At 40.5% G+C, this 22,642-nt stretch overlaps 1 long non-coding RNA gene across 3 annotated transcripts; it reads right to left on the bottom strand.

The window, feature by feature from the left end:
• Window positions 1-1,288: 1,288 nt before the first annotated feature.
• Window positions 1,289-22,238, bottom strand: LOC136786096 (uncharacterized). 3 transcript variants are annotated; one of them, XR_010824752.1, is made up of 4 exons: window positions 21,093-22,238; window positions 1,956-2,077; window positions 1,697-1,865; window positions 1,289-1,364 (listed from the first exon to the last, which is right to left on the bottom strand). It is a non-coding gene; the product is annotated as an uncharacterized lncRNA (long non-coding RNA). The 3 variants fall into 3 exon arrangements; XR_010824751.1 differs by lacking the exon at window positions 1,289-1,364 and having other exon boundaries at window positions 1,412-1,865; window positions 21,093-22,236; XR_010824753.1 differs by lacking the exon at window positions 1,289-1,364 and having other exon boundaries at window positions 1,412-1,865; window positions 20,987-21,117.
• Between the last annotated feature and the right edge of the window lie 404 nt (window positions 22,239-22,642).

Genomic DNA, 22,642 nt, shown 5'->3' with positions numbered 1-22,642 from the left:
TGATTTTGAAAGGGGAAGGGTAAGTATTTATAGCGGTCGATAAACATTATACGGGTGTACGCGTGTGTTTTGTTACACGTACAAACGTGGGTATAATTCACGCACTATGCATGAGGGTATCTTCTCTAATAGCTTCATTGTGCCTGCTGCAGTATTTCCGGTGGCACGTAAGCTAGTTACGCTGGCTCCTGTGATTTTAGTCACTTTTAATTGGCCAAAATAGAGATTACTCGTAATTCATGATCGCGTAACTGAGATACTGCACAGTTCTCATTTGGAAACACGCGAACAAAAAAATCGTAAAATCTCTATTGTTCTTACGACTAATCTCTAACTTTAACATAAACCTTTCAATTACAAAGCTGAGACTTTGATCATTGTAGAATATTTGTATGAAATTGTGTGTGCCTCGTTAAGAAAAAGCTTACATTGTCAAACACGATGATTGAAGTGTATTATGATAAAAGTATATAAACGATCGAAGAGTCTCCTGGGAGATTATAAAAATTATTTGGCGTGTATCGCAAAACTGCATTAATTTGTAGCATTATATGTATAGAAAGAATTGAGAAGAGTTCAAGTTGAGATAATCGTGAAAAGTGCGTTAATTTAATTACATTAGAATAAAATAATGATTTTCTAATACGGTGAAGGTTGCACCGAGGCGAACTATTCTAAACTAGATGTGGAAATGACAGATGGATCCCTTCCGTCTTCCGAGAGCTGGAGCGAGATTCCACGAGCAGATAAATCGTTAAACGTGGCTTTCTCCTCTCTGGCACGCTACGTCAGTTTCAGCAGCGATTAAGAAACTAATGGACAACCCCTGAAAATCATGGGGAAGCAGCATTACAGCAAAATTTGTCAATTTTGCTAGAAAGTTTTGTGATCCGCGTCACATGCTGCGCGTAGTATTTGTATCATACAACGTTGATTGCTTTGTAGTCTATAGTTGCATGGATATGTAATGGCACATGCTGATCCATTCATAAGTAGCCGTTCTAAATTTAGACGCTTGACGGAAGAGAGGCTTGTTTGGGATTGCTGTGCTTCCCTTTGATACTTCCACTCCCCTTCCGTCCCTTATCGAGTAAAAGGGCACTGCACCGATTTGTAACTGATAACCCCACGACCCAACCATTGCAAACCAGGATCGGTCCCCGCTATCTTTGCTTTAAAGCACACTTCAACCGCAGAAATTGGTATTGTTAAGAAAAGAGAGTGCGCAATTAATTAATTGATTTAATTAAGAAAATAGTATACTTACTGGCTTAATTGTTATTGAAATATGATGATCAATTTTTTATTGGTCCACTCAGTAGCGCAGAGCGATGAGAATTTCTTTTTAATTTGTAACTTTTATGCTGTAGAAATTTGAAAGACGTAAAAAATAATTCAGGGCCTCGTCAGAATTCTGATTACAATCGAAATGTCAATGATGGGAAATCAATTTAATATCGGATTTACAGGCGCATTGCGCGTAATAAATATAACGTATAATGAATTAAAATCCAATGTCGATAAGAATAAAGAATCTAATTAAAGCATGAATTTAATAATATCATTCCCAATCCATTTTTATGAACTCGGTATAATTAAGCTGCCTATTGCAAATATAGCAGGTATCGTGCTTTTTTAATGGGCGTATATCGAGATAATATACCATCTGTGTGTGAAATGAAAGCAGTTTGCTTACATATTCAGTGAATATGTTTACGACTGGAACGCATTAATGAAGTAATCAGTTCAAATCGTTATAAGGTTGTACTAGAAAACGTCATTAGTCTGGTTTTCCATTCTCCGGAAAATGATCTGTTTTTTTTTTATACAGGGTTGACTGCTTCGATCATTATATTGTTATGAACCTGCGCAAGAAAATTCCAGCATAAATATAGTACAAAGAGGCAATATTGAAAAAACTCCCATAACATTATGACAACAAATCGTTTAATTACGCATGATAAAAATTATACGTCTATATATGCGTATAAGTAATTATTATACTCAACCAGTTGCAGAGTCTGGTTTAAGGATAAACGTTCTTCGGTCGAGATTCATCACTGGACCTTGCGCTTACCTAAAAGTAAAAAGAAAAATATTTATTAGAGAGATTGTAGTCAATTTGCATTTTGGCACGAAATTAAAAATACGTCAGAAGCGCTTATTTAGATATCGCTGAGAATACGTAGTTGTTTTAATTGACTGAGGGAGATAGTACCGTGACGTTCTCCGAGTCCAGGCACGACTTTGAATTATCGAACCAAAGACTTTTCAAAATATAGCATATATGTATCAATGTATATGAGAAAACTTTCCGGAATTCCACTATAACGATTCGAGAAGAATGTCGTCGCGTGTAAATTCTCCTCGTAATCTTTCCTATATACTCGTAGATTCTCTTTCTCAAAATGTCAGGTCTAGTATCATTGGTTATAAAAATTGATCGGGATGAAAAGCAATTTTCTTTGAAGATTGATCGACTCTTGGAGACTCGGAGCTCGGCGCTAAATCAATAAACAACTTGGCGAAAATCCATCGTTTAGATTGATCTGATTTTTCTGGATCGAGCCACGCGATGAAATTTGATTATCGCGTAATGCTTCGAGTGTATGCTTGAAAATGAATTTATTTACGTGTGCAAAAATCGCTAATGGAAGCTGTAGCAGCTGCTGACCGTACCGCCACACGTCGGGGGTGAAGGCCGTGGCTGAAAAACGTTTGGCTTGGTGGAAAAACTTTGCCTTCTTGGCCCTCGCTGATGTCATTAGACATTCTGAGCGATGGAAATCTTGCTTTCCGAGGGAGAGCTTCGCTTAATTAATTCAACGAGCGAGGCCTGATGCTCGAGCGCAAAAGTGTCTCGGGACGCTCTTAAGTTTTCCAAACGAAAAGATCGTCGAAAACCTATATAGAAAAATTGTTTCATGCTCGATCCGACATTTCCGATACTTCGCAACAGCCTGCACGTATAAACATTGTGTATAAGAAAGAGCGAAAATTTTCATCGAAAAAGGCTCGGTATACTCTTCAACGGTGATAACTACTCTCTTGCACATTTTCACGAACAAAACACCGATAAAAATAGATCGCCCGCAGTTTATACCGATGTTATACCTCTTGTGCAGATTGCTGAACGGCTTGGGATATAGATTTCCCGTAACGAGAAATTTCATCAAAAAATGGAAATTGTAAGAAAACATTGAAAAACTTTCTTTTTTAAAGCTAATATTTCAACAAGTATATATCCAACGTTAACAAGTTTCAATCGATATTTTCACTAGAAGTAGACCAGAAATAATCGCATTACTTTTCATGAATTCAAGGTCGCGAGATTGATTCGGAATCTAATCTCCCGTTCTCTATTTCTCATCTCCCTCTGGAGATTCATCGAAATTTTCTCGTCTAGGAAAATTTGTTTCTTTTTTTTTTTTTTCAAAGTTTCATCTGCGCTGTTTATAAGGAAGGGATAGAGGGGGGAGGTTGCGAATAACTTGCGTATAAAGCGTTGGCGAGTTGCGATACTTTATAGGAGGGAAAGAACGGAGAAGAAAGTACAGAGCGCGATGAGTTTAGTACGCTGGCGCGAAAATATCGATTGGTGGGGTGGACGGAAGGTAGCAGCAGCAGCACAGGCAAGGCAGTAGCAGCGTCACACAACGAAGAACCATGGATTCTCGCAGAGCGCCAGTGAGCACGACGCGAGACACCCCACCATATTCTTCGGGATATATCTATACCAATAGACTAACATTCATCCTAATCCGTGTGAGTTGACTCTCTCACGCACATGCACGCACGCACTTACTGTTTCACGATCGAGCAAAACGTTTCGCCTCTCTTTCGGTGCTCCTGGAAATGTTTCACACACGGAGGAAAAGCAAAATTATTTAAATCAAATAAATTTTGGTTTGCGAATGTTCACGAATAAATAATTTACTTAATTTTAATAAATATCATTTCAATCCAGTGAAATTTGCTTCATTTAAATAGAATTTCACTTTATTCGAATAATATTGATTAAAATTATTTATTTTTGAATAATTAAACTAAGATTTATTTGAATTAAATAATTTTTTTCTCCGAGGCAGGCAGGTAGGTATATGCTCGTAAAATGGAAGCGATTACGTTTGTGCGTACGCGTGTCGAGAACGAGGATGTGATTTCTACAGACAGAGTAACGATACGATTGGATTGGTGGGGGATGTCGGGGTGTCTCGTCGAGTCCTGCAACACTCTGAACTCTCTGTCTGGATTCACAGCTTAGTCGAGTCGAGATGCTCGATGGGGAGACTGAGTCTTCGACGAATCAAACGCGCTGTCTCTCTCTCTCTCTCTTTCTCTCTGTATCAACCATGCATATATGTGGTATATATTTAGGTTTCATCCTCCCTCGACTTTAGCTCCAACGTCCAATTGTCAACAACTTCCTAATTAGCTCAGAAAGTATCTCGAGTTAAAAAAATCTTGAAGAAAATAAGATGAAACTGATGCTGAGGAGAATTGTCGAAATTACTGTTTGGCCGTTTGTAGGGATTTTCGGAATACGAATTGCAATGGATAAAGCGAGATCCGACATAGTTTTTCTCAGCAGGATTCATTATTCATTGAATTGTATGGCGCAGTGATACAGCGAGGAATGAGCAATTGATTCTGAATAGAATAACGGTATAGACGCGGGCGCTCTGATGAATTCTAGCTGAGGAGAAGCGGGTCAGGGTGCAGGAGAGGGGAGAGTGATACTGAAAACTGGCAAAGCAAGAGGAGGAAACCAAAGCTCCTATAATCCGATTTCGCACCGCTCCATTCACTGGAATCCGTTGGATGGTCCACTGAGACATTCTCAAGTTTAACTCGAAGCTCAACTGATCCCTCGCATCATTTTTCAACATCTCAAAAATTTTGTCTTCCTTGGAAAGTTTTCATGAAATAACCATCCCGTTAAAATTATATAGTAAGCTCTTGTAGTTTTTCCTCTATATATGATCCTGTCCTAACCTTAATTTCAGAACAAACTTTTTCGATTGCTTGCTTATATATATATATATATATATTATTTCTGTATCTAATTTTCTTTTGTAGCAATTAGTTGTAATTGTAATACGCTGTAGTAAATAATCTCATAAAAAACAAGCTTCGCTTGTAAAAAAGGCGGCAAGTAAATAAATCGTCTAGCATAATAAATATAATAAAATAAAATACTTCAATTAAAAAAATTAGTGAAATCCAAATGTTCGGCAAATATATATGTTTACCTTGGCAAAAGTTAAAATTTCGAAAAAAAAAAAAAAATAGTAGCATAAAAGTTACTTGTGCCGGGAGCCCGTTGCACACAGTAGTTTTAAATAGCTATATTTTGAACTTTATACAAAACTAACACAAAACACGCACTACGCACTAACGATAATCACGATTTTTTAATTATTACATTGTATTTTGAGAGATTATTTAATTAAAGATTGAGAAAAGTTCGAATTCACAGGACAAATGCACACCGCACGCACCAGGCACTGACATTTTTCATGAATTATTAACTTATTTCACTCTATTTTGAGAAATTAATTGATTTAAAGTTGAGAAAAGCACGAATTGACAGCACAGGCACAGCACGCGCACTAGACACTGATGTTTTCAATTTATTTCACATGTATTTTGAAAGATTAATTGATTTAAAGATGAGAAGAGCACGAATTTCGGCGAAATTATTGATGAAAAGTGAAAAAAGTCCGGTCGCCCACGGTCGCGGTTGGAAAATTCGAAAAAACTGTCGCAACGTCGGATTCGAAAAATGTAAATAAAAGATGGCGGAGGGATATCGGGAGGGAAGAGAACCTGCTCGCACAAATCCGAAAACTGATATCACCCTCCGCCATCTTTTATTTACATTTTTCGAATCCGATGTTGCGACAGTTTTTTCGAATTTTCCAACCGCGACCGTGGGCGACCGGACCTTTTTCGCTTTTCGCGCGCGCCAGTGCACTTTCGTTGCTTTTCATCAATAATTTCGCCGAAATTCGTGCTCTTCTCATCTTTAAATCAATTAATTTTCCAAAATACAGTGAAATAAGTTAAAATCTCGTGAAAAATGTTAGTGCCTAGCCCGTGTGCAGTGTGTGATGTGTCTTCTAACTTTTATCAATTTTTAATTGAAAAATCTTTTAAAATTCAATAAAGTAATTAAAAAAGTCGTGAATATTATCAGTGCGTAATGCATGTGGTGTATGTATGCTGGGTGTTTGTGTTTTTCCTCAGTTTTAATGAAATAATTTCTCAAAATACGCCGTAATTACTTCAAAAATCATTAAAAATGTTGTCAGTGCCTGATCCATGCGGTGTGCACTTGTCCTGTGAATTCGAACTATTTTCAATTTTTAATTAAACAATCTTTCAAAATACATTGTAATAATTAAAAAAATCGTGATTATCGTTAGTGCGTAGTGCGCGTTTTGTGTTTGTTTTGTATAAAGTTCAAAATATAGCTATTTAAAACTATTGCGTACAACGGCCCCCCGGCACAAGTAACTTTCATGTTACTATTTTTTTTCTCGAAATTTTAACTTTTGCCAAGGCAAACATATATATTTGCCGAACATTTGGATTTCACTAATTTTTTTAATTGAAATATTTTATTTTATTATATTTATTATGCTAGACGATTTATTTACTTGCCGCCTTTTTTTACAAGCGAAGCTTGTTTTTTCTGAGACTTATTTGTATTTTATCAACGCAATAGATCATTGTAATTGTAAGTTATTACCTTTAATAATAAAAATATTATTTTACTAAAGTCGTTTTTAACATAACGCACAAGAAATTATATAGATATGGTGTCATAAAAGTTTACTTAACATAATTATCATTCATACTTCATTATTATAATTCGAGGCAATACTAAATACATATAACCTCATTATCAATAACAGTGAGCAAAACGAGCAAAACTATCAAAGTCAAAAATGGGTTGGCAGCGCAGCAGTAGAAAAATTACGTCAAAGCGACTAACTTCAGAGCGAAGACATCCGCCGAGGATTGAAGGAGAAGAAGAAGAATCGTAATATTTCGGTATGTAGACAACAGAGTATGAGATCTCTGGATTGCGTGAGACGTTTTTAATGTTCGAGGTTTCATTCGAAAGCTCTTTGAAAACTTTCTTAAGAGATATGCTATGGTTAACTCATGACAATGCATAATTCACAAAGATATGTCGATTTAAAAATTGAGACTGCTAAACTTGCTGTATAAGTTACACGATAGCGCTCGACTATATATATATATACATATATATATATATATATATGTACTTGCCGTCGAGGCACTACCGAGTCTCTTGATAGTAATTATTTACTTACAGTAAAAGAAAAAGTTTTCTCTTTCGTCCATTGTTAGAGAGAAAATCTTGGCTAAGACTTTTTTGATAGAAGAGCATACTAAAGTCTAAGGACTGCAAAGTTGAAAGGTCAAGAGGCCAAAGTTCCAGGTAATTCGATTTGATATATCTCGCTGAGCGAGGAAATTCGTTTGATGACCCACTGAAACATTATAGGTTCGAATCGAAATTCTACTAACCTCCGAAAGATTTCCTATTTTATATTAACATTTCTTTTATTAAAATCAACCTGAATAACTATATTTGCGATAATAAATTTTTTCCGTATAACAACTATCAATGCATATCCCCAGTAAAATAATCGTTTCGCTTATTGCGCAAAGAAAAGTGTTTGTCAACCTAGTAAAAAGTGTCAGCGACAAAAAATTTCAATGGTCCCGCGGAAAGCATACGTGGCGTGCCCGAACAAGAGCTCATCGAGCGACAAAACCGCTAAATCAGCATGGAATCCCATCAGACATTCATTTCAGTCAGTCTGTCTCTTCAAGATCAAATCGTCCGGTAAAAATATACATTTACGTGAATTTTCTTTCATAATAGATTTTGCTTTAAAGAATACCGAGCAGCGAAATCTGCAGAAATGATCGATGATCGAGCAGATCGGTCGGTTTCAATTATTTTTGTCATTCCGTCCGTCTAGACGAATCAGTGTCCTGGAAAATCGAGGGTTCGTGCCTGAGGAAGCACGTGTTACACTAACGACGCCTGGGAACAGACACGAGTTGTTCCCCTTTTATCTCTGGCGAATTAACCGACTAAAAACGAGAGCACGGCCTTGACAGAAACGGTATTTTTCGCGTCCCGCTGCTGAAAGCCCTTCGAGGAAAATATTTAAATTTTCATTTATAGCGGTACCAAATATTTCAAAGAAGAGAGTCGATAAAACCTAGTGTCATCGGTCGCGCTAGTTTCACGTTAAAAAACGACCAAGCTATACTATATCTGTTATATGACTAGTGCTTCTAATTGAAACGACTATATACAGGGCTTGGCTACTTCCGGATGCCGCGTAGGTCGGGTCGGCTGCAGACACTTTCGCGTGACTGTCGAACAGTGAATATCGTCACGTGGTCCAACAGACTGCCAATCAACCTTAAATAGCTCATCTGGAACCAAACAAACCCAATTACTCGCAAATCATTATAACAAGAAAAAACTCCGAAACTTTTTCGCGTTTGGAATTACAATAAAAAAAGGAAAAAATTCCTTTCACGAAACTTGTGCACTTCCGAGGAAAAAGCTCACGGGCGAAGGAGGAGCAAAAAATTCATGTTTGGGAAAGAAGGGTTGTTACGTGAAAAGTGATGATAAAGGTCAATGCGAGTTTGGAAGCAGCTGGAAGTTTTATCGCGCGATTCGTGAAATTTACGCTCGCATGAGAAAGAAATGCAGAAGATTCCGATAGCTCAGCGTAAAAGTGGACGCCGTTGGTTGGTGTAGAGGCGTCCGACCGAGTGGTTTCTAGAGAGGGTCGTAGTCGAGGAGGCCACTCGTAACCATCACGTGGGGGCAGTGACATGTAACCAAGATGCAAAGTCTGTGCTTGCGATAAAAACGAATTTTTAACGTTGTTCGCGTGTTAACACAGAAGATTTGTCAAATCAGGGTTTATTGCATCATGTAAAAAAGGTCTTGCGATGTAACCGCGCGTGAAATAAAGGAGAATAATTAGATTGGGAATCTCTTGGTAAAGACGTGTAGGTAAACGCAGATGGAATAGAGGAATGTTTACAAGCGCGCGCCTGGTTAAACGGTATAAAAAGTTTGCTCCAGGCTGAACACGGTGCTCTTGACCGATAATTGTGTTTCTCCGGAAGTTGAGACGAGCATTCGTTGAGAGTATATTTGTATGGACTTCCCTTGGTGGATGATGGTTCACGGGGTGTCCCGTGGTGTTTTCTAACGCATGATAAGATTCAGAGGGGTGAAGTGTGCTGAACGGTAAGGGGAAGGGGGATAAGTGAAACTGAGAAGAAGCTCGTGGTCGTTTACCACAAACGAGCGGACTGACCTTTTCCGCTTAGTTAAGCTCCACGGGAAATTCGACCGGAAAGACGACATTATAAATTTTTTATTCGACCCCTGACAAACCTTACGGGACTCGTTTACCATATCCAGTCCTCGCGCCGAAGATAATGACCAGTGATAAAGATGACGATGGTGATGATGATGATGGCGATAAGAGCCATAATAGTGTCGAGAATCACGAGGACTCCCTTAAGAGGCCCTATTACTTTGGACAACCTTCCTTCCCTTTGTATATCGTACAAAGAAGATCTATTTCGGATAGGAAATATATATTTTTCGTCTCTCGATTAGAGCAAGCTCTGCAAAAAAGAACCTGCTGCGAGTTTCGTAACTCTGGAATAAGCTACGCAGATCTAAACCCTCTCCTCTCTCTCTCTCTCTCTCTCCAATACCTCTCGCTCAGCAAATAATTGTCCGTATCGTCCATTTTCCTCGGTTCTTCAAAACATTCAGCTATGTATACAATAGGTGCATTATGATAAATTATAAAATACTACCGAGTGTTCCATTAATAATAATAATAATTATACAAGAGACGCCACTTATGGTAATTACCTAAAGCGATTTATACTCGACTCTATTTTCGTATCTTTTTTTTCTCGAGTAACACTTGTACAAATTAATGTTTTCCTTTGCAAAAGAAAGAAAACACAATGTCTTGTTTTTATAAAAGCATAAAACCATTGCTATTAAATGGCTCAGTGTTGTATTGTAATTCTTGGTTCCGCTTATATATCATATTTCGTTGTGTATACAGCCTTCGGACTTGTTTATTAGCGTCTGGAGAAACTGCTGTATAAGGAGACATAATTTTTAGAAAAAGTTTTTAGGGGAAAGTGGTTAGCCTCTTCATTGAGGATTGGTGTAAATAAAGGTATGGACGGTGAAAGGAAAACAGTGTATAGGACGTTTATGGTTGTATGAATAGGATAATGTATGCGCCACTGCCACAGTTACTACGGAGCTGGCCATAGGTATTGATCTGTCCACAGGGGCCCCGCCTCGTACTCTCTCTCTCTCTCTCTTTCCCTCGTCAGCTTTTCTAACCTAACCCCCTCCCTCACTTATCCCTATTCATCCCGCTTTTATTCTCCCCTATCCCGTTTGTTCTATTTCAGCCACCAACCTCCACAAAAATAGGAATGATCTGTAACTATTTATCCAGAGGGCATAGCCTCGGCTACCGTTTCCATTCCTTATGTATATATATATAGATAAACCCGTGAAAAAAATCGGCCAAAAAAGCTTGCATTGCCACCCCAGTCACACGAACGGGCTCGCACACCATCTTACGACAATATTTCACCTGTTGAGGAAAACTTAAACACACCGCGGAATATCTTTCTATCCAGTGGAACGCTCTGCGTTAAACGAGTTTAGTATGTATTTTTAGTTATATATTTATAAAGAACACTGTACTAGATCCTAAAACTCTCATTTGTCATTCGGATTTAAAACAGAAGGTACAAATGCTAAATAGGATTATCCGGAAATAGCGTCAAGTCATTTGGCAATTCTTCTTGGATTTAGCGTACACATAGCGTTAAGGTTCGCAGGCCCGAAGTTTCGGGATGGACATTGGATCGTTGAAAATGCTGCCGAGGTGCTGGAAGGATCCGCTATGACGGGATAAGGCTCGGTCGGATTATCACCGTAGTAGTTTGCTACTTGGAGAAAAGCGGACAGGGAAAATGCTATAGGAATTACTGCTCCCGATCAGATAAATGCAGCTGATTTGAAAAGCGTTAGAATATGTATAGCGAATTCGTGCGCCCTTCCTCGGCGGCCTGGTTCCATTTGCCACTGCCGATGGCATGCTAAGCGAAGGCGTGACCTTCCTCGCGAGGATCGTCCGAGGTCACCGCTCCTTCTGCCGCCGCACCATTCGAATTATCGTACGTCCGCAGCGCAGATTATTCCATTTCTCAGTCGCAGACATTTCTTACAGCGTCATATACTATTATATATATATATATATATGTGCGTGTGCGTGTGACTATTACTACATCACCATTTACGGTCCATAGCCCCCCTATACAGACTCGGCTAAAAATATACCTTAGTCAAGTTCAATATACTTGCCGCTTATTTCGATTGCCAAATCTGTCACGATCGATCATGTTACATTCCACTAACGACCGTAACGAGGATTCATTTTTAACTCGTGAAAAATCCCCTCGAAGCTTTATAATCTTTACAGTCAAAAGTTAAATAATCGACCGACGGAGAATACTATCATTGTGTAAACTGGTGTATCAACTAAGACCGACTAAGACTGTGCATACTGTGCAAGAGAGTAGAAAAGATGTCTGATTAGGCGAACAAACTCAGTAACGTAAATATTTCTTTTTCCAGCTTCGATTCTCTCCAAAGTTTCGCGCTCGGTTTTTGTTGTTCTTTTGCTCGAGGTATGTCCACACATTTTGAAATGTTGTTAGTCGTGTCACAGCGTTCGGTAGAGCTGCTAATAGAGTTAACTGATTGGTCGCTCTCGGTAACATAAGTAATTTTAAGTATCGAGCAACTTTGGCAGGGCAAACGAACTACCACCTCCACTTGCATATACGTTGTACAGATACTGTAGAGGTCGTATCGATCCTTGCCCGAGGAGCTTGCTGACACCGTTGCAAGGTTGAACTAATTTCACGCTTTTAATTTTACGCATATTCCTCCGAAACAGCAGTTCCCAAGCCACTTCCTCATCAATAACTGCAGCCTTCAACTTTAGAATTTCTTTGGAAGCAACCTGAAACAGTAGTTCGGAAGACGAGCAACTTTGGAAACAACGAATCCAATCAAACTTTATCAAAAAAAGGAAAAAACGATTCGCTTCAAAGCGAGGAATTTTTCTTTGGCAAAACCAGTTTTAATGACGTATATTCACGAATGCCAGTCGGTTTATTCGAATAGCGCGAAGAGGTGGGAAATGATATTCGCATCAGGAACAATGCGAGTGTTATCTTATTTGAAAAGACAGAAGTAGGTGATCCAGTGACTCGGAGTGACCTCACGGATTGCGTTACAAGTGTTCACCTTTCCGCAACTTTCTACGACTTCCGCGAGTAGCAACCAACAGTCCTATATAAGTGTACACAATTTTTTCGCATCGGTTGCTAATATTAATATATTGCACCAACCGAAAGCAGTCGTAATGCGAGTGAAGAATCGCGTGTAAAATTATTGTCGAGAATAGATCGTCCATGATACTCGTGCAGCCTTGAAACATTCAATCTTCCTCCACGTTTAGCGAGGATATCGAATAGCAGAGGAAAATTGTGGAAAGGTCGATAAACCAAAGAGTGTATATATCGAACAAATCCAATTGATTATCCTTCGCGTCTCTCGATGATAATAAGCATTGGCCGTTAAGCCGATGCCGTAGTAGGTTTAATCCAACCGGAAATGACCTTGGCAGGCTCATGAATGTCGTATTTGTAGAAGCTGGTCACGTGGTAGTTTCAACACAGCCCCCGATTTGCATCATCGGACGAGAAGACCCGTTTGACGAGAAACAAGGCATACCGGTCGCGAGGTTCGTTAATAAGCCAAAAAATTATGAGTGCAGGCAAGATCGAGATGGTAGCCAAAAGATCTTATACATATATGTATAACCGGTAAGCACATGCATATAAGGATATGAGCAAACTCTCTTAAAGAATTTCTGTATTTAACAATTGCACATTTCTCGAGGGTTATTGTTCGTGGTATTATTTATTCTTGTGCCTCGAGTATTATACTACGACTTAACAAAACTATAAGAGAAAGAGGGGGGGGGGGGGGGGGGGAATGTGTATCGGTCCGTATAACACAGAGACTATTACGCATCGCAGGATTTTCGCAAGGAACCGATGCGATGGATTCGCCTTGTTTATTTTATTCGTCTGTTTAGCAAAGTCAACAAAAATTACCCGACACCCTGACTGTGCGACCTGTGGAACACGAACAGTGGACGACGGTCGAGCCAAATGTAGTTGGCCGCTCGGCCAAATGAGTTTGCGTCTATTATTACACTCCACCCAGCCATGAGCCACGAGTAGTCCCAGCTACTATAGCCACTATACGTCTACTACGACTACTACCACACCATAGTACATACGTCCGAGTCCGACGTCGAGTCACGAAGGCTCGAGCGGGCGAGCGAGCGAGCCGCCCAAGGTGGCCCTGACAACGAGCGCAGTCTGATCTTAGCACACAAAGCGTGTGTACACTCCCACTTTATACATTTATTTTTTTCTATACACAGTCATCGATTCAATTGCACTCGTATAATATTCCAAGAGAAATTATAGTAATTAAATAGACTATATATAGTACACAGTGTGCAAACATGCTAGATACTCGGTTCGAAGGATTCCGATAATTTTCAAATCAGTAGGCACAGCTAGCATGATCCATTGATCGGAAGACGTTGCAGCGATCAAGATACAATGAGCCATCGCGTCCTTTGTTCGATGGAACGCGGCTAAGGTATTGTGCTGAGATCGGCAAGGATGTATCCTATCGACTTGGCTGCAATTCTATAAAAAACCAGTAGGTTCGTTCCAATTTCTTTTGCTTGCTTTGGTCCAACTAGGAGACGTATTAAATAATGATAGCAACAATCGGTGAGCCGCCGTGCATGATTGACGAGCGAATATCTGTTTAGGCCCGTTGCATCCAATGACGAACTGAATGATTGAAAAAGGCAGAACGCCTATCATTCGATAGAGCCAGATATAATGTTGTGTTTAATAAATCATCATTGATCCGTGCTTTACCGCCTATTAGTCGAGCACCGTCCATTACAATTTACTCTGGCTGATGAAAAAAACGTCTAATAGTTTATTTATACGTTTATCGTATATCGATTTATGAATTGGTTCATTGGTTCAAGAATTGCTTTGCTTGGACGACGTACGGTGTGTTCCTTTTTTTAGCATCGACCCATTTCTCTCTCTCCCTCTCTCTCACCCTGTGTTTTTCTTAAGCGATGGGAAATCGCGTGATTCGATATCTGTTGACTCGCACAACCGGTTATTTGCGTGGCAAATAGCGAGTGCTAATGAAGAGGAACGGTCCTGGGAACGTGATTGGCGATAATAAAGCGAAGAATTTTCGTAATTGCCCCTATGTCCATACGAAAATAGTGAGCTGCTCTCTCGACGAAGGGAAACTACTCAACCTTGGCCAATCCGAATGCAGGGTGTGTTCCATCAGTGGTCAGTTTTATGTCGGCGCGGCGGCACATGCGCCGCACTGACGCAGCTTTCGAGTGCTAATCGCGTTTCGCCGGGGTCAGCTGCTGCTTCGACGCCGCGATACAATCCTGTGTATATATATATATATATACGATATTATATACGTATATATAAATATATAAAGTATATGTTTTTCTTAGCTTTATCGGATGGCCATCGACAGCTTCCTAATAGAAAAAATACTTGAATTGGAAAGTACAGACAAGGCCTGCCCGACTGAGTTTTTATCGACTGTGGCTCATCAATTTTTCAGTGAGTAGCGCGCTGCTGATCGCTGAGGTAGCCTAGCACCATACAAATCGTTAAATGGATTCTCAACGATAACTATAAAATAATTGAATGAATCGCAGATAAGCTCGTTAGCACGTATAGTCATGTTGAATACATGTTTAGAAGTACTTCAGGTGTGTGGTGCACAGAATGACACTTCATAGACTGAAGTGCAGGTACACTCTGCATATTTAATGTAATCAGAATGCATCGGACCAGGAATATCGTCAAGTGACGTGTTATTTTTCATTTCATAAAGAGTTATGAGAGAGAGAGAGAGAGAGAGAGTATAAGGCGAGGCTCTTTATTCCTTACGAATAACAATCGGCATGGCTTTCAACTCGCCTGGCAAGTTGGAAAACAAATCGCAAATGAAAAATTACGGCATTCTGCGTTCTTCTTGGCTCGGACGGTAACGCAATTTGCCTTTAATTTATTCAAAGTATTAGTGCCTGGACGTTTTTGCTATATATAGTCATAAAGATCAAACGAAAAGATATACAAATTTATATTAGCGTATATACAATGGGAACAGTCGAGTCATTTTAAAATAAATTTGACATTTTCTTTTTGCAAATTATAATTCATCAGGTATACTGTAAATCCAACTGCAGTATTCATCGTCAGGAAAGAAGGCAGCGACAATTTCTGGTAAATTCGTTAAATTTTATTCCATCCGAAAGATTTCGTAGGTTTAATATTAATGCACGATAAACGCAGATAACCGAACGAATCATGGAATCAAAGGATTTACTGGATTTTCATAATGGATTTAAACGAGCTTTGTAGAGGATTATAATAAAATGTGCGTTTTATTCCATATTGCAATTTTATCGCAGTGGAAGTAGAGCGAGCATGTTGTAGTATCATCAGCATCATCATGAGTATAACAGCAGCATCAGCACCAATAATATAACAACAACAACAACAAGAGCAGCAGCAGCAGCAACAACGTCGTCGTCGTCGTCATGATGGTCTCGATGCTTCCAGAGAGAGAGCAGCAATTAGGCTGGAAAAATATTAGTTGGGTAACGCGAGAGAGAGAGAGAGTCGAGTAACTCGATGCTTTTTAAATTCGGTAATTGTCCTCCTCCCGGGAAAGTGGCCGTGCTACGTATAATTGACGGTACTATCAACGGGTAGCGTGTCGTCAGCTTCAAAAATAATCTACGCTCGACAGTTTCGACCAGCTATTACTTCACGGATTATTCGCAATCTTCTCGTAAAATAGTTGGCAAGGGTGTTTCTGCGTCCGCTTCTCCACACCGGCTCCGAATCATTCGTTTCTCGGTGTTCCTTTTCTCCCGGTGCTAACTTCGTGTGTCCCATGCATACACTACTGACAATAATCCGCTTACGCTCTATGGTTAACTCAACAGTCTCAATCTTACGTACGATAAAAAATAATGTACACAACGATCTATGATAAAATATGGTTATTTCTGTTATATAGTTACGCAATATTTCACGATAAATTTGAGGAGAGATGCTGATAAAATTACGTTATAAAACTGTCGTTTATTCTAGCATACATGAATATATAATGATAATAATTGAAAGTAACAATAGGTTAAAATGATAGAAGCAAGTAAAGGGAGGGTGCATTGTGAATGGATTCGTAAATGGAGATATTTTTTCGTTAAAGCTGGGAGATGATCCGAAATGGACTAATCAGTGGAAATCCTCTTCACTTTACCAAGAGCAAATTAATATGTTGGAGCCATGACTTTATGACAGTTCGATTAGGCATGTGGTCGATAACTCTTTTGTTTTTCGTCATTGAAAAGCAATGCACGATGAATCCTAATGCGCCATGTAATCCGTTGCTACCGGTCGGTCATCAGAATTGATCTTGTTCACTCTGGAGCACCGGACGAAAATAATGAAATTCGTTCAAGTAACCAGTTGTATTTGCTCAAGGAAAAAATAACATCGAGTTTGGCGATCGTCGCTGAAAAGGTCATGACCTTCCCAGATAAACTAGGTCGTCAGTCCAAACACTTGTACATTGCATCATTTATAAGGACAAAAATCTCATGAGAAAAAAGATCAATAGTACAAAGATTGTTGGAAAAAGCGAGAGCCTCGTTTGGCGCAACAGTGGAGAGCAGCTTGTTATACCGAGAAAATTTATGAGAAAGAAAAAACAAAACAAAATTATACTTATTACAATTTTAATGATCTTTATTTAAATCTTAGCAAATTGTCGCTAACGTTTCATCAAGACAATTCGTTGAGATAATTAGATTTGAAATTGGTTTTGAGCTTGCGGCGTTGAAACTTGCTGCTCTGCACAAGAGACAGTGCCTCTTGATTACATTGCAGTAAACCATCTCCCAAGAAGCTCTCTTGTCATTGAAAATATTCTTATGTTGCACGGTACCATTGAATACGTGGATAACAGCTGAAACGATAGTGATAATAATAAACGCATGGTATTAAACTTAAAATAAGACATGAATCACGTTATTGCCATTAAATCCATCAAAGTGATCTTTTTAGGATCGTGTAATATAACCTGCACGCCAGATTAATGGTCGATTATAACTACCAAGCGAGATATTTGATTTAGCGCCGGCTTTTACAGCTTTTTGCATAAAAATGGCGTTTCAACAGAAATTCGTAACGCTTATTCGCAATTAATGTTTTATAGTGAGCACAAAGTTGTAAAGTTTGTGACGTAAACATTCGTATCACGAAAACATTTGAATAAAAATATGTATCTGCGACGAGGCTGCTGTGTGTTGTGTAGCAGGACACTGTATTTTTGGAATAGAGCGAATGACAGAGGCCTTTGAAACGGGGAAAAACTCTGCTCGAGCAGTCGAATAGATTTATTTAAGAAAGCAGATTCATCATCGTTTGAAAAGTGGGTCAAAGTTCATTGGCTGGCGTTACCTTCTGATCTTTGATTTGACTAGTAAAGATCGTTATCCTTATCTTCTGATTTTAGATACACAAATACTAGCAGGAAAATTACGCGAGACGTGGAAAATAATTTGACGATATACGTGAAAGAATATTTTTTTATCACTGACCATTAATCGTCCATATTTTTCCCCCTGTATTCGTACTAATTATAATGTTGTACTTTCACCTATTTCGATGCATGAGATAATGTTGAGAACGAGTGTGCAATTTAAATTCGAAATTCTTCGTAAAACAAGAAACTCGACGGATCAGCAAAAATCTCCTCAAAAGCGTTGCGCGAGAGCCTCGCAGTGCAGAGCTATACACAGTAATACAGCTATGATTTAAAATAAATGAGAAAAGAAATTCTCCGATTGGGCAAAAATCACTCTTTTGCTGAGGCAGTTAATAAAGCCTCCCAGCTAAGCTATCGTTGTAATATTAAGTGGCCGTTAAATGTGCAAATGGCGCCTTTGGACGAACTTGTCTCACGTACAGCTTGTATCGACCTGAAAAACATACAGTGTGGAAACGTTTTGAGTAAATAGAAACCATTTTAACAGATGCACCAAGCGTCGCGATGTATTAATTTCCATACTGCCTGAAAACACACGCCTCGCCGAGTGGTTAAGAGATAGAAGTCAATGTATAGCTTAACCTCCAGATGACCTTGTGCCACCAAAAGAGCATAAAGTATCTACAACGCAATAGAAACATCCGTTTAAAAGGTATTCGAAGGAAAAGCCAAACTGGAAATTAAACGATTACCCAAAAACTCCTTCTCACGTTATTTCTCATCAAGTTTTGTAATTCCTTGATCGAAAACAAATAATTGCATTAAAATATCATAAGAGAAGCAGTAATTATCTGCCTGCGGGAAATTATCGAAAGTTCCGATCGTGTGCGAGCGAACGGTTAAACGTCATTTACCAAATATCGATTGTAATCAGAATTATGGCATATATATTTAGGAATAAGCACCCTGTGTGCAATTATTAGGATGAAGAATACGCCTGGGATGTGGGGGTCACTACTGCACAGTGTACACGCACAAGCTCCAATAACCCCTTTTGCAAAATTCATTAACCGAAGAAGCCAAACTAGGCGCCGAGAGATTCTTACTATGGAGATTGCGTAATCTCGCTTAATTCATCAGCAAATAATGGTGATACAACGGTAAATCGTTTAACACTTGTAGTTTCTCAAAATTGATACAAGATAAACAGTACTGAACTATATATTGCGTATATATATACTATATAGTATAGAAAATCTAGTTCACAGTGTTATTATTAGCGTACACAATGAGATAGATAATAATATGAATCCTTAGATAAACAATATTTGGGAGTAATGGTGCCAGATTGCCACCAGAGATTAAAGCATTTTTGGATAAAGTCCAAAGCCTCCAAAACAAAGCGTTATGCAGAGATGATAAGTTATGTCTTTTGCAGTTTAGCGTGCGGCATTTGGTGGTCTCTTGGATGATACAGTTGAAGCGAGGCATTGTGTTGCCACGTGTGCACCACTGATCGTTTGAATGTAATTAGAGCAACGATGACAGTCGTCGCAAAACTGCACAGTACGCGGATACCAGTACAACCTTAATCTTCGTAAAATCGAAACAACAGGAATACACGAATACGTGACGTGTGTGTATGTGTGTGTGTTGCCGTCGTTTCCCACATTTGCCTCGACGCATTCGAGCGGAGAACAAAAATAGTAGGACTACGGAAAGTCTTGCTCACTCGCAGCAGTCAACTTTATAAACTATATGAAAACTTTAATGGTGGATCGAGAGTCAAGTGACTCGTGTGTGGTGCAACCGATGAACAATATTTTCACGAGAATCAAAACGATATTTCACTCATCGTCCTACTGATGAATATGTTGTATAAAATGTACTACACGGAGGATCCGTTGATAGAGATATAAAGAAGGAAGGACCGCAAGGTGTCGCAAGCAAAGGGGAGCTCCCTTTTTATGATAGAAATAGTTTGCAGACCTTGACGGAGAAGGCGTGTAATGAAGATAAATAGCAAGGCTCTATACTATATTGCATGTTCCTTATCAAAGCCTCGCCGGTGCAATATGCATAGAAATCGACGGATAAGCATTTTACGTAGGCAGGAAACACTGTTGGAAATATTAAGATTGTTGAAAAGGCGAAGAATGTGTTTAAGAAGGGATGAGCCGTATGCTGGCATGACAGATGCGAACGTCGTCGAGTAAATAGTGTGTCATACGAAGCATTAGAGTGGGGCGTCTAGACAAATGCTCATCCCTAAGAAACCGAGTGGACGTGATATGCGTCCTCGAGACAATTGCGTTCTTCGACCTCGTGCAAACGACTCGCAAAGCAGCAGGCCCGAATACACAGTCCCCGGTGCGCGCGACTGTGTTTCGACCTCGAGTACAGCCAGGTCGAAATGTACGTTCAATGCGGCAGAGCGAACTTTTTCGGAAAAGAAAATCCGAGAGTTCGGAATGCCTGGAGGAAACTCGTGTCGTGTTTCCTCGCTAGCATTGAAAGTGACCTCGGAGGGCGGACTAGGGCGGCCGCACGAGCTGTTTCCACTGCTCGAATCAATAAGTTGACTAACCTAGCTGGGAGGGAAATGATGGGATTTAGCGTGGAGTAATTATAAGGCTGCACTGGTTAGGCTCGTAGGAAAACTCCGGGGGTCAGTGTAGCAGCTTGAAAGATCGATAACAATGGCGCCGTGAACCCAGGGAGAAAATCAATCCCACTGGCTGTACATTTGCCGTTTTAACACGCGCATTCGAGACAGCCAAGCAGCATGGTCGTTCTCCGACTCAGTCGACGGGAAGCATCTCGTGCACTTGGTTCGGCTCGGAGCTAACCCTGAGAACGACTCTTGCGAGGAGGCCGCAGGGGGGCCATCCCAAATGCGGCGCGACGAGGTCGATGCTTAAAAAGCTTCGCAGGGCACTGACGTACCGACCGAACAGGGGAAAAAGATCTTAGGAGAGGGGGGGGGGGAGAGAGAGAGAGAGAGAGAGAGAGCATGAAAAAGCATCACCTAGAAACTCCGGTTTGCTGGCTATACAGACTAAAGCACAACCCGGATATCCTCCAATTCCAGACCCACACACACATACCAGCAACTTACGTTTACACATGTCACACACTTACACACATTTATAGGGAAACACGCGCGTTTTCCACATAGATAGATCCCAGTGTGTGGTAAGACTCTGAAGATGCTCGACGAGTTCTGGAAGGCTTAGAGCTGCCTTACCTTTCATCACTCGTTCCGTTGTGGAGAGCTTCTTGTCGGGGACTTGCTTGTTGTTCGAGGTCATGCTGTATCAGGATGGATAACGAGTGGGCGCCGGCTTCTTCTGCGTCTTCTCTATCCGTCCCGTCGTTGCTCCTCTCTCTCTTTCTCTCTCTCTCTCTCTCCCTCTCTCCTTTTCTCCTCTGTCCGGCACAATACCGGCCAAGAAAATTTCGCCTTCCGCCAACTCTTTTCTCGCACTCTGTCACTATATATGTTTTTCCTTCGGGAAAGTCCCTCCGCCAGGGAGGGGCGTTCTTCTACAAGGCACACACGAAGATCCCAAGATGCGAGCCAAGATGACAGTGAGGTCGATGATTACTACGATGGTGATGATGATGGTAATGACAACGACGACGACGACGATGATGATGATGGTAATGTGGTCAAGTAGAATACTAGGTAGAACACACTCGCACAAAACACACTAGAGCACGGACAGGGTTGGGGAAGAGTGGGGAGGGTCAGAGGCGGAAGTTATCGCACACGGCACATTGGAGAATCAACGTGTTGTTCCGCTGCTATTTTTTCGAGGACGGAGGCGAAAGAGGCGAGCTTTCGAAGATCGGAGAGCTTTCGAGCTGCGAGCCTTCTCTGTCTTTTACCGCAGGCAAGGCTAAATTCAGGGGGTGGGGAGGCTTATGCTCCGAGTGACCCGCGACAGCGGCAGCGGCTGATTTTCAGTCCTCGGCACAACTGGACCACGCGAGAGCTTAAGGCCAGCAGCAGCAGCACTCAGCAGTAGCAGCAGCAGGCGTAACACCGCGCACCAATACACTGCTCGATACACAAGGCGCTGGACTGGATATATGTATCTAGGTGTGCGAGTGAGAAAGAGAGAAAGAGAGCGGTGGAGGCGCCTGAGAACGACGTGAACGTCAGCGACGGCGTCCAACAAGAGCTTATCGATGGGTCCAAAAATCACTTATGGCAGGATACACCGGAAACTTGAAGTGACACCGACACCCACGGTCTAAAAAAAACACCACGCCGCTAAATTCTACTACAAGATGTCTGTCTCCCTGGCTGGCGATCCGCGGCGCGCACACTGACGGCTCCTCCGCGGCTACGTTGACGGTCGCGCATCACTCCGTGCGCACCAATCATTCGACAATCCTATTTCTTCCTCCCACCACCAGCTGGCGTTCCCTCCACCAAGCACCAGGTTCCTCTTAACGCTCGCTTGGAGGAGCCACCTCGTTAAGCTTGCACTTACCCGCGCACCGCCCGTTCTTTCTCTTTAAAAAACCGCCAAAATCGATCCATTCACCCATTGTGATTACTTCTTTTACGACCAAATACCTAACCCCCTTTCTCCTGATATTTTACAGCTTCTAATCATACACATTTTTCATTTTATTTGGCAAAACTACTCCTTTCTTTTTATTCTAATACCTTTCTATTCCAGTACGTATGTACCCTGGTAACACACCATGTTCAGGAGTTCAGGGGACATACTCAGCGGGTCTACTGGACGTGTGGATATCCTCGGAGCGTTCTAAGGATGTCTC

Source organism: Prorops nasuta, unplaced genomic scaffold (genome assembly GCF_024137725.1).
Source record: "Prorops nasuta isolate Cenicafe-Biocafe unplaced genomic scaffold, Cenicafe_Pnas_1.2 PNAS00003, whole genome shotgun sequence".
In the NCBI taxonomy this organism is placed as follows: Eukaryota; Metazoa; Arthropoda; class Insecta; order Hymenoptera; family Bethylidae; genus Prorops; species Prorops nasuta.
Note: the sequence above shows the minus strand (reverse complement) of the source record. Positions and strands in the feature narration are given on the sequence as shown.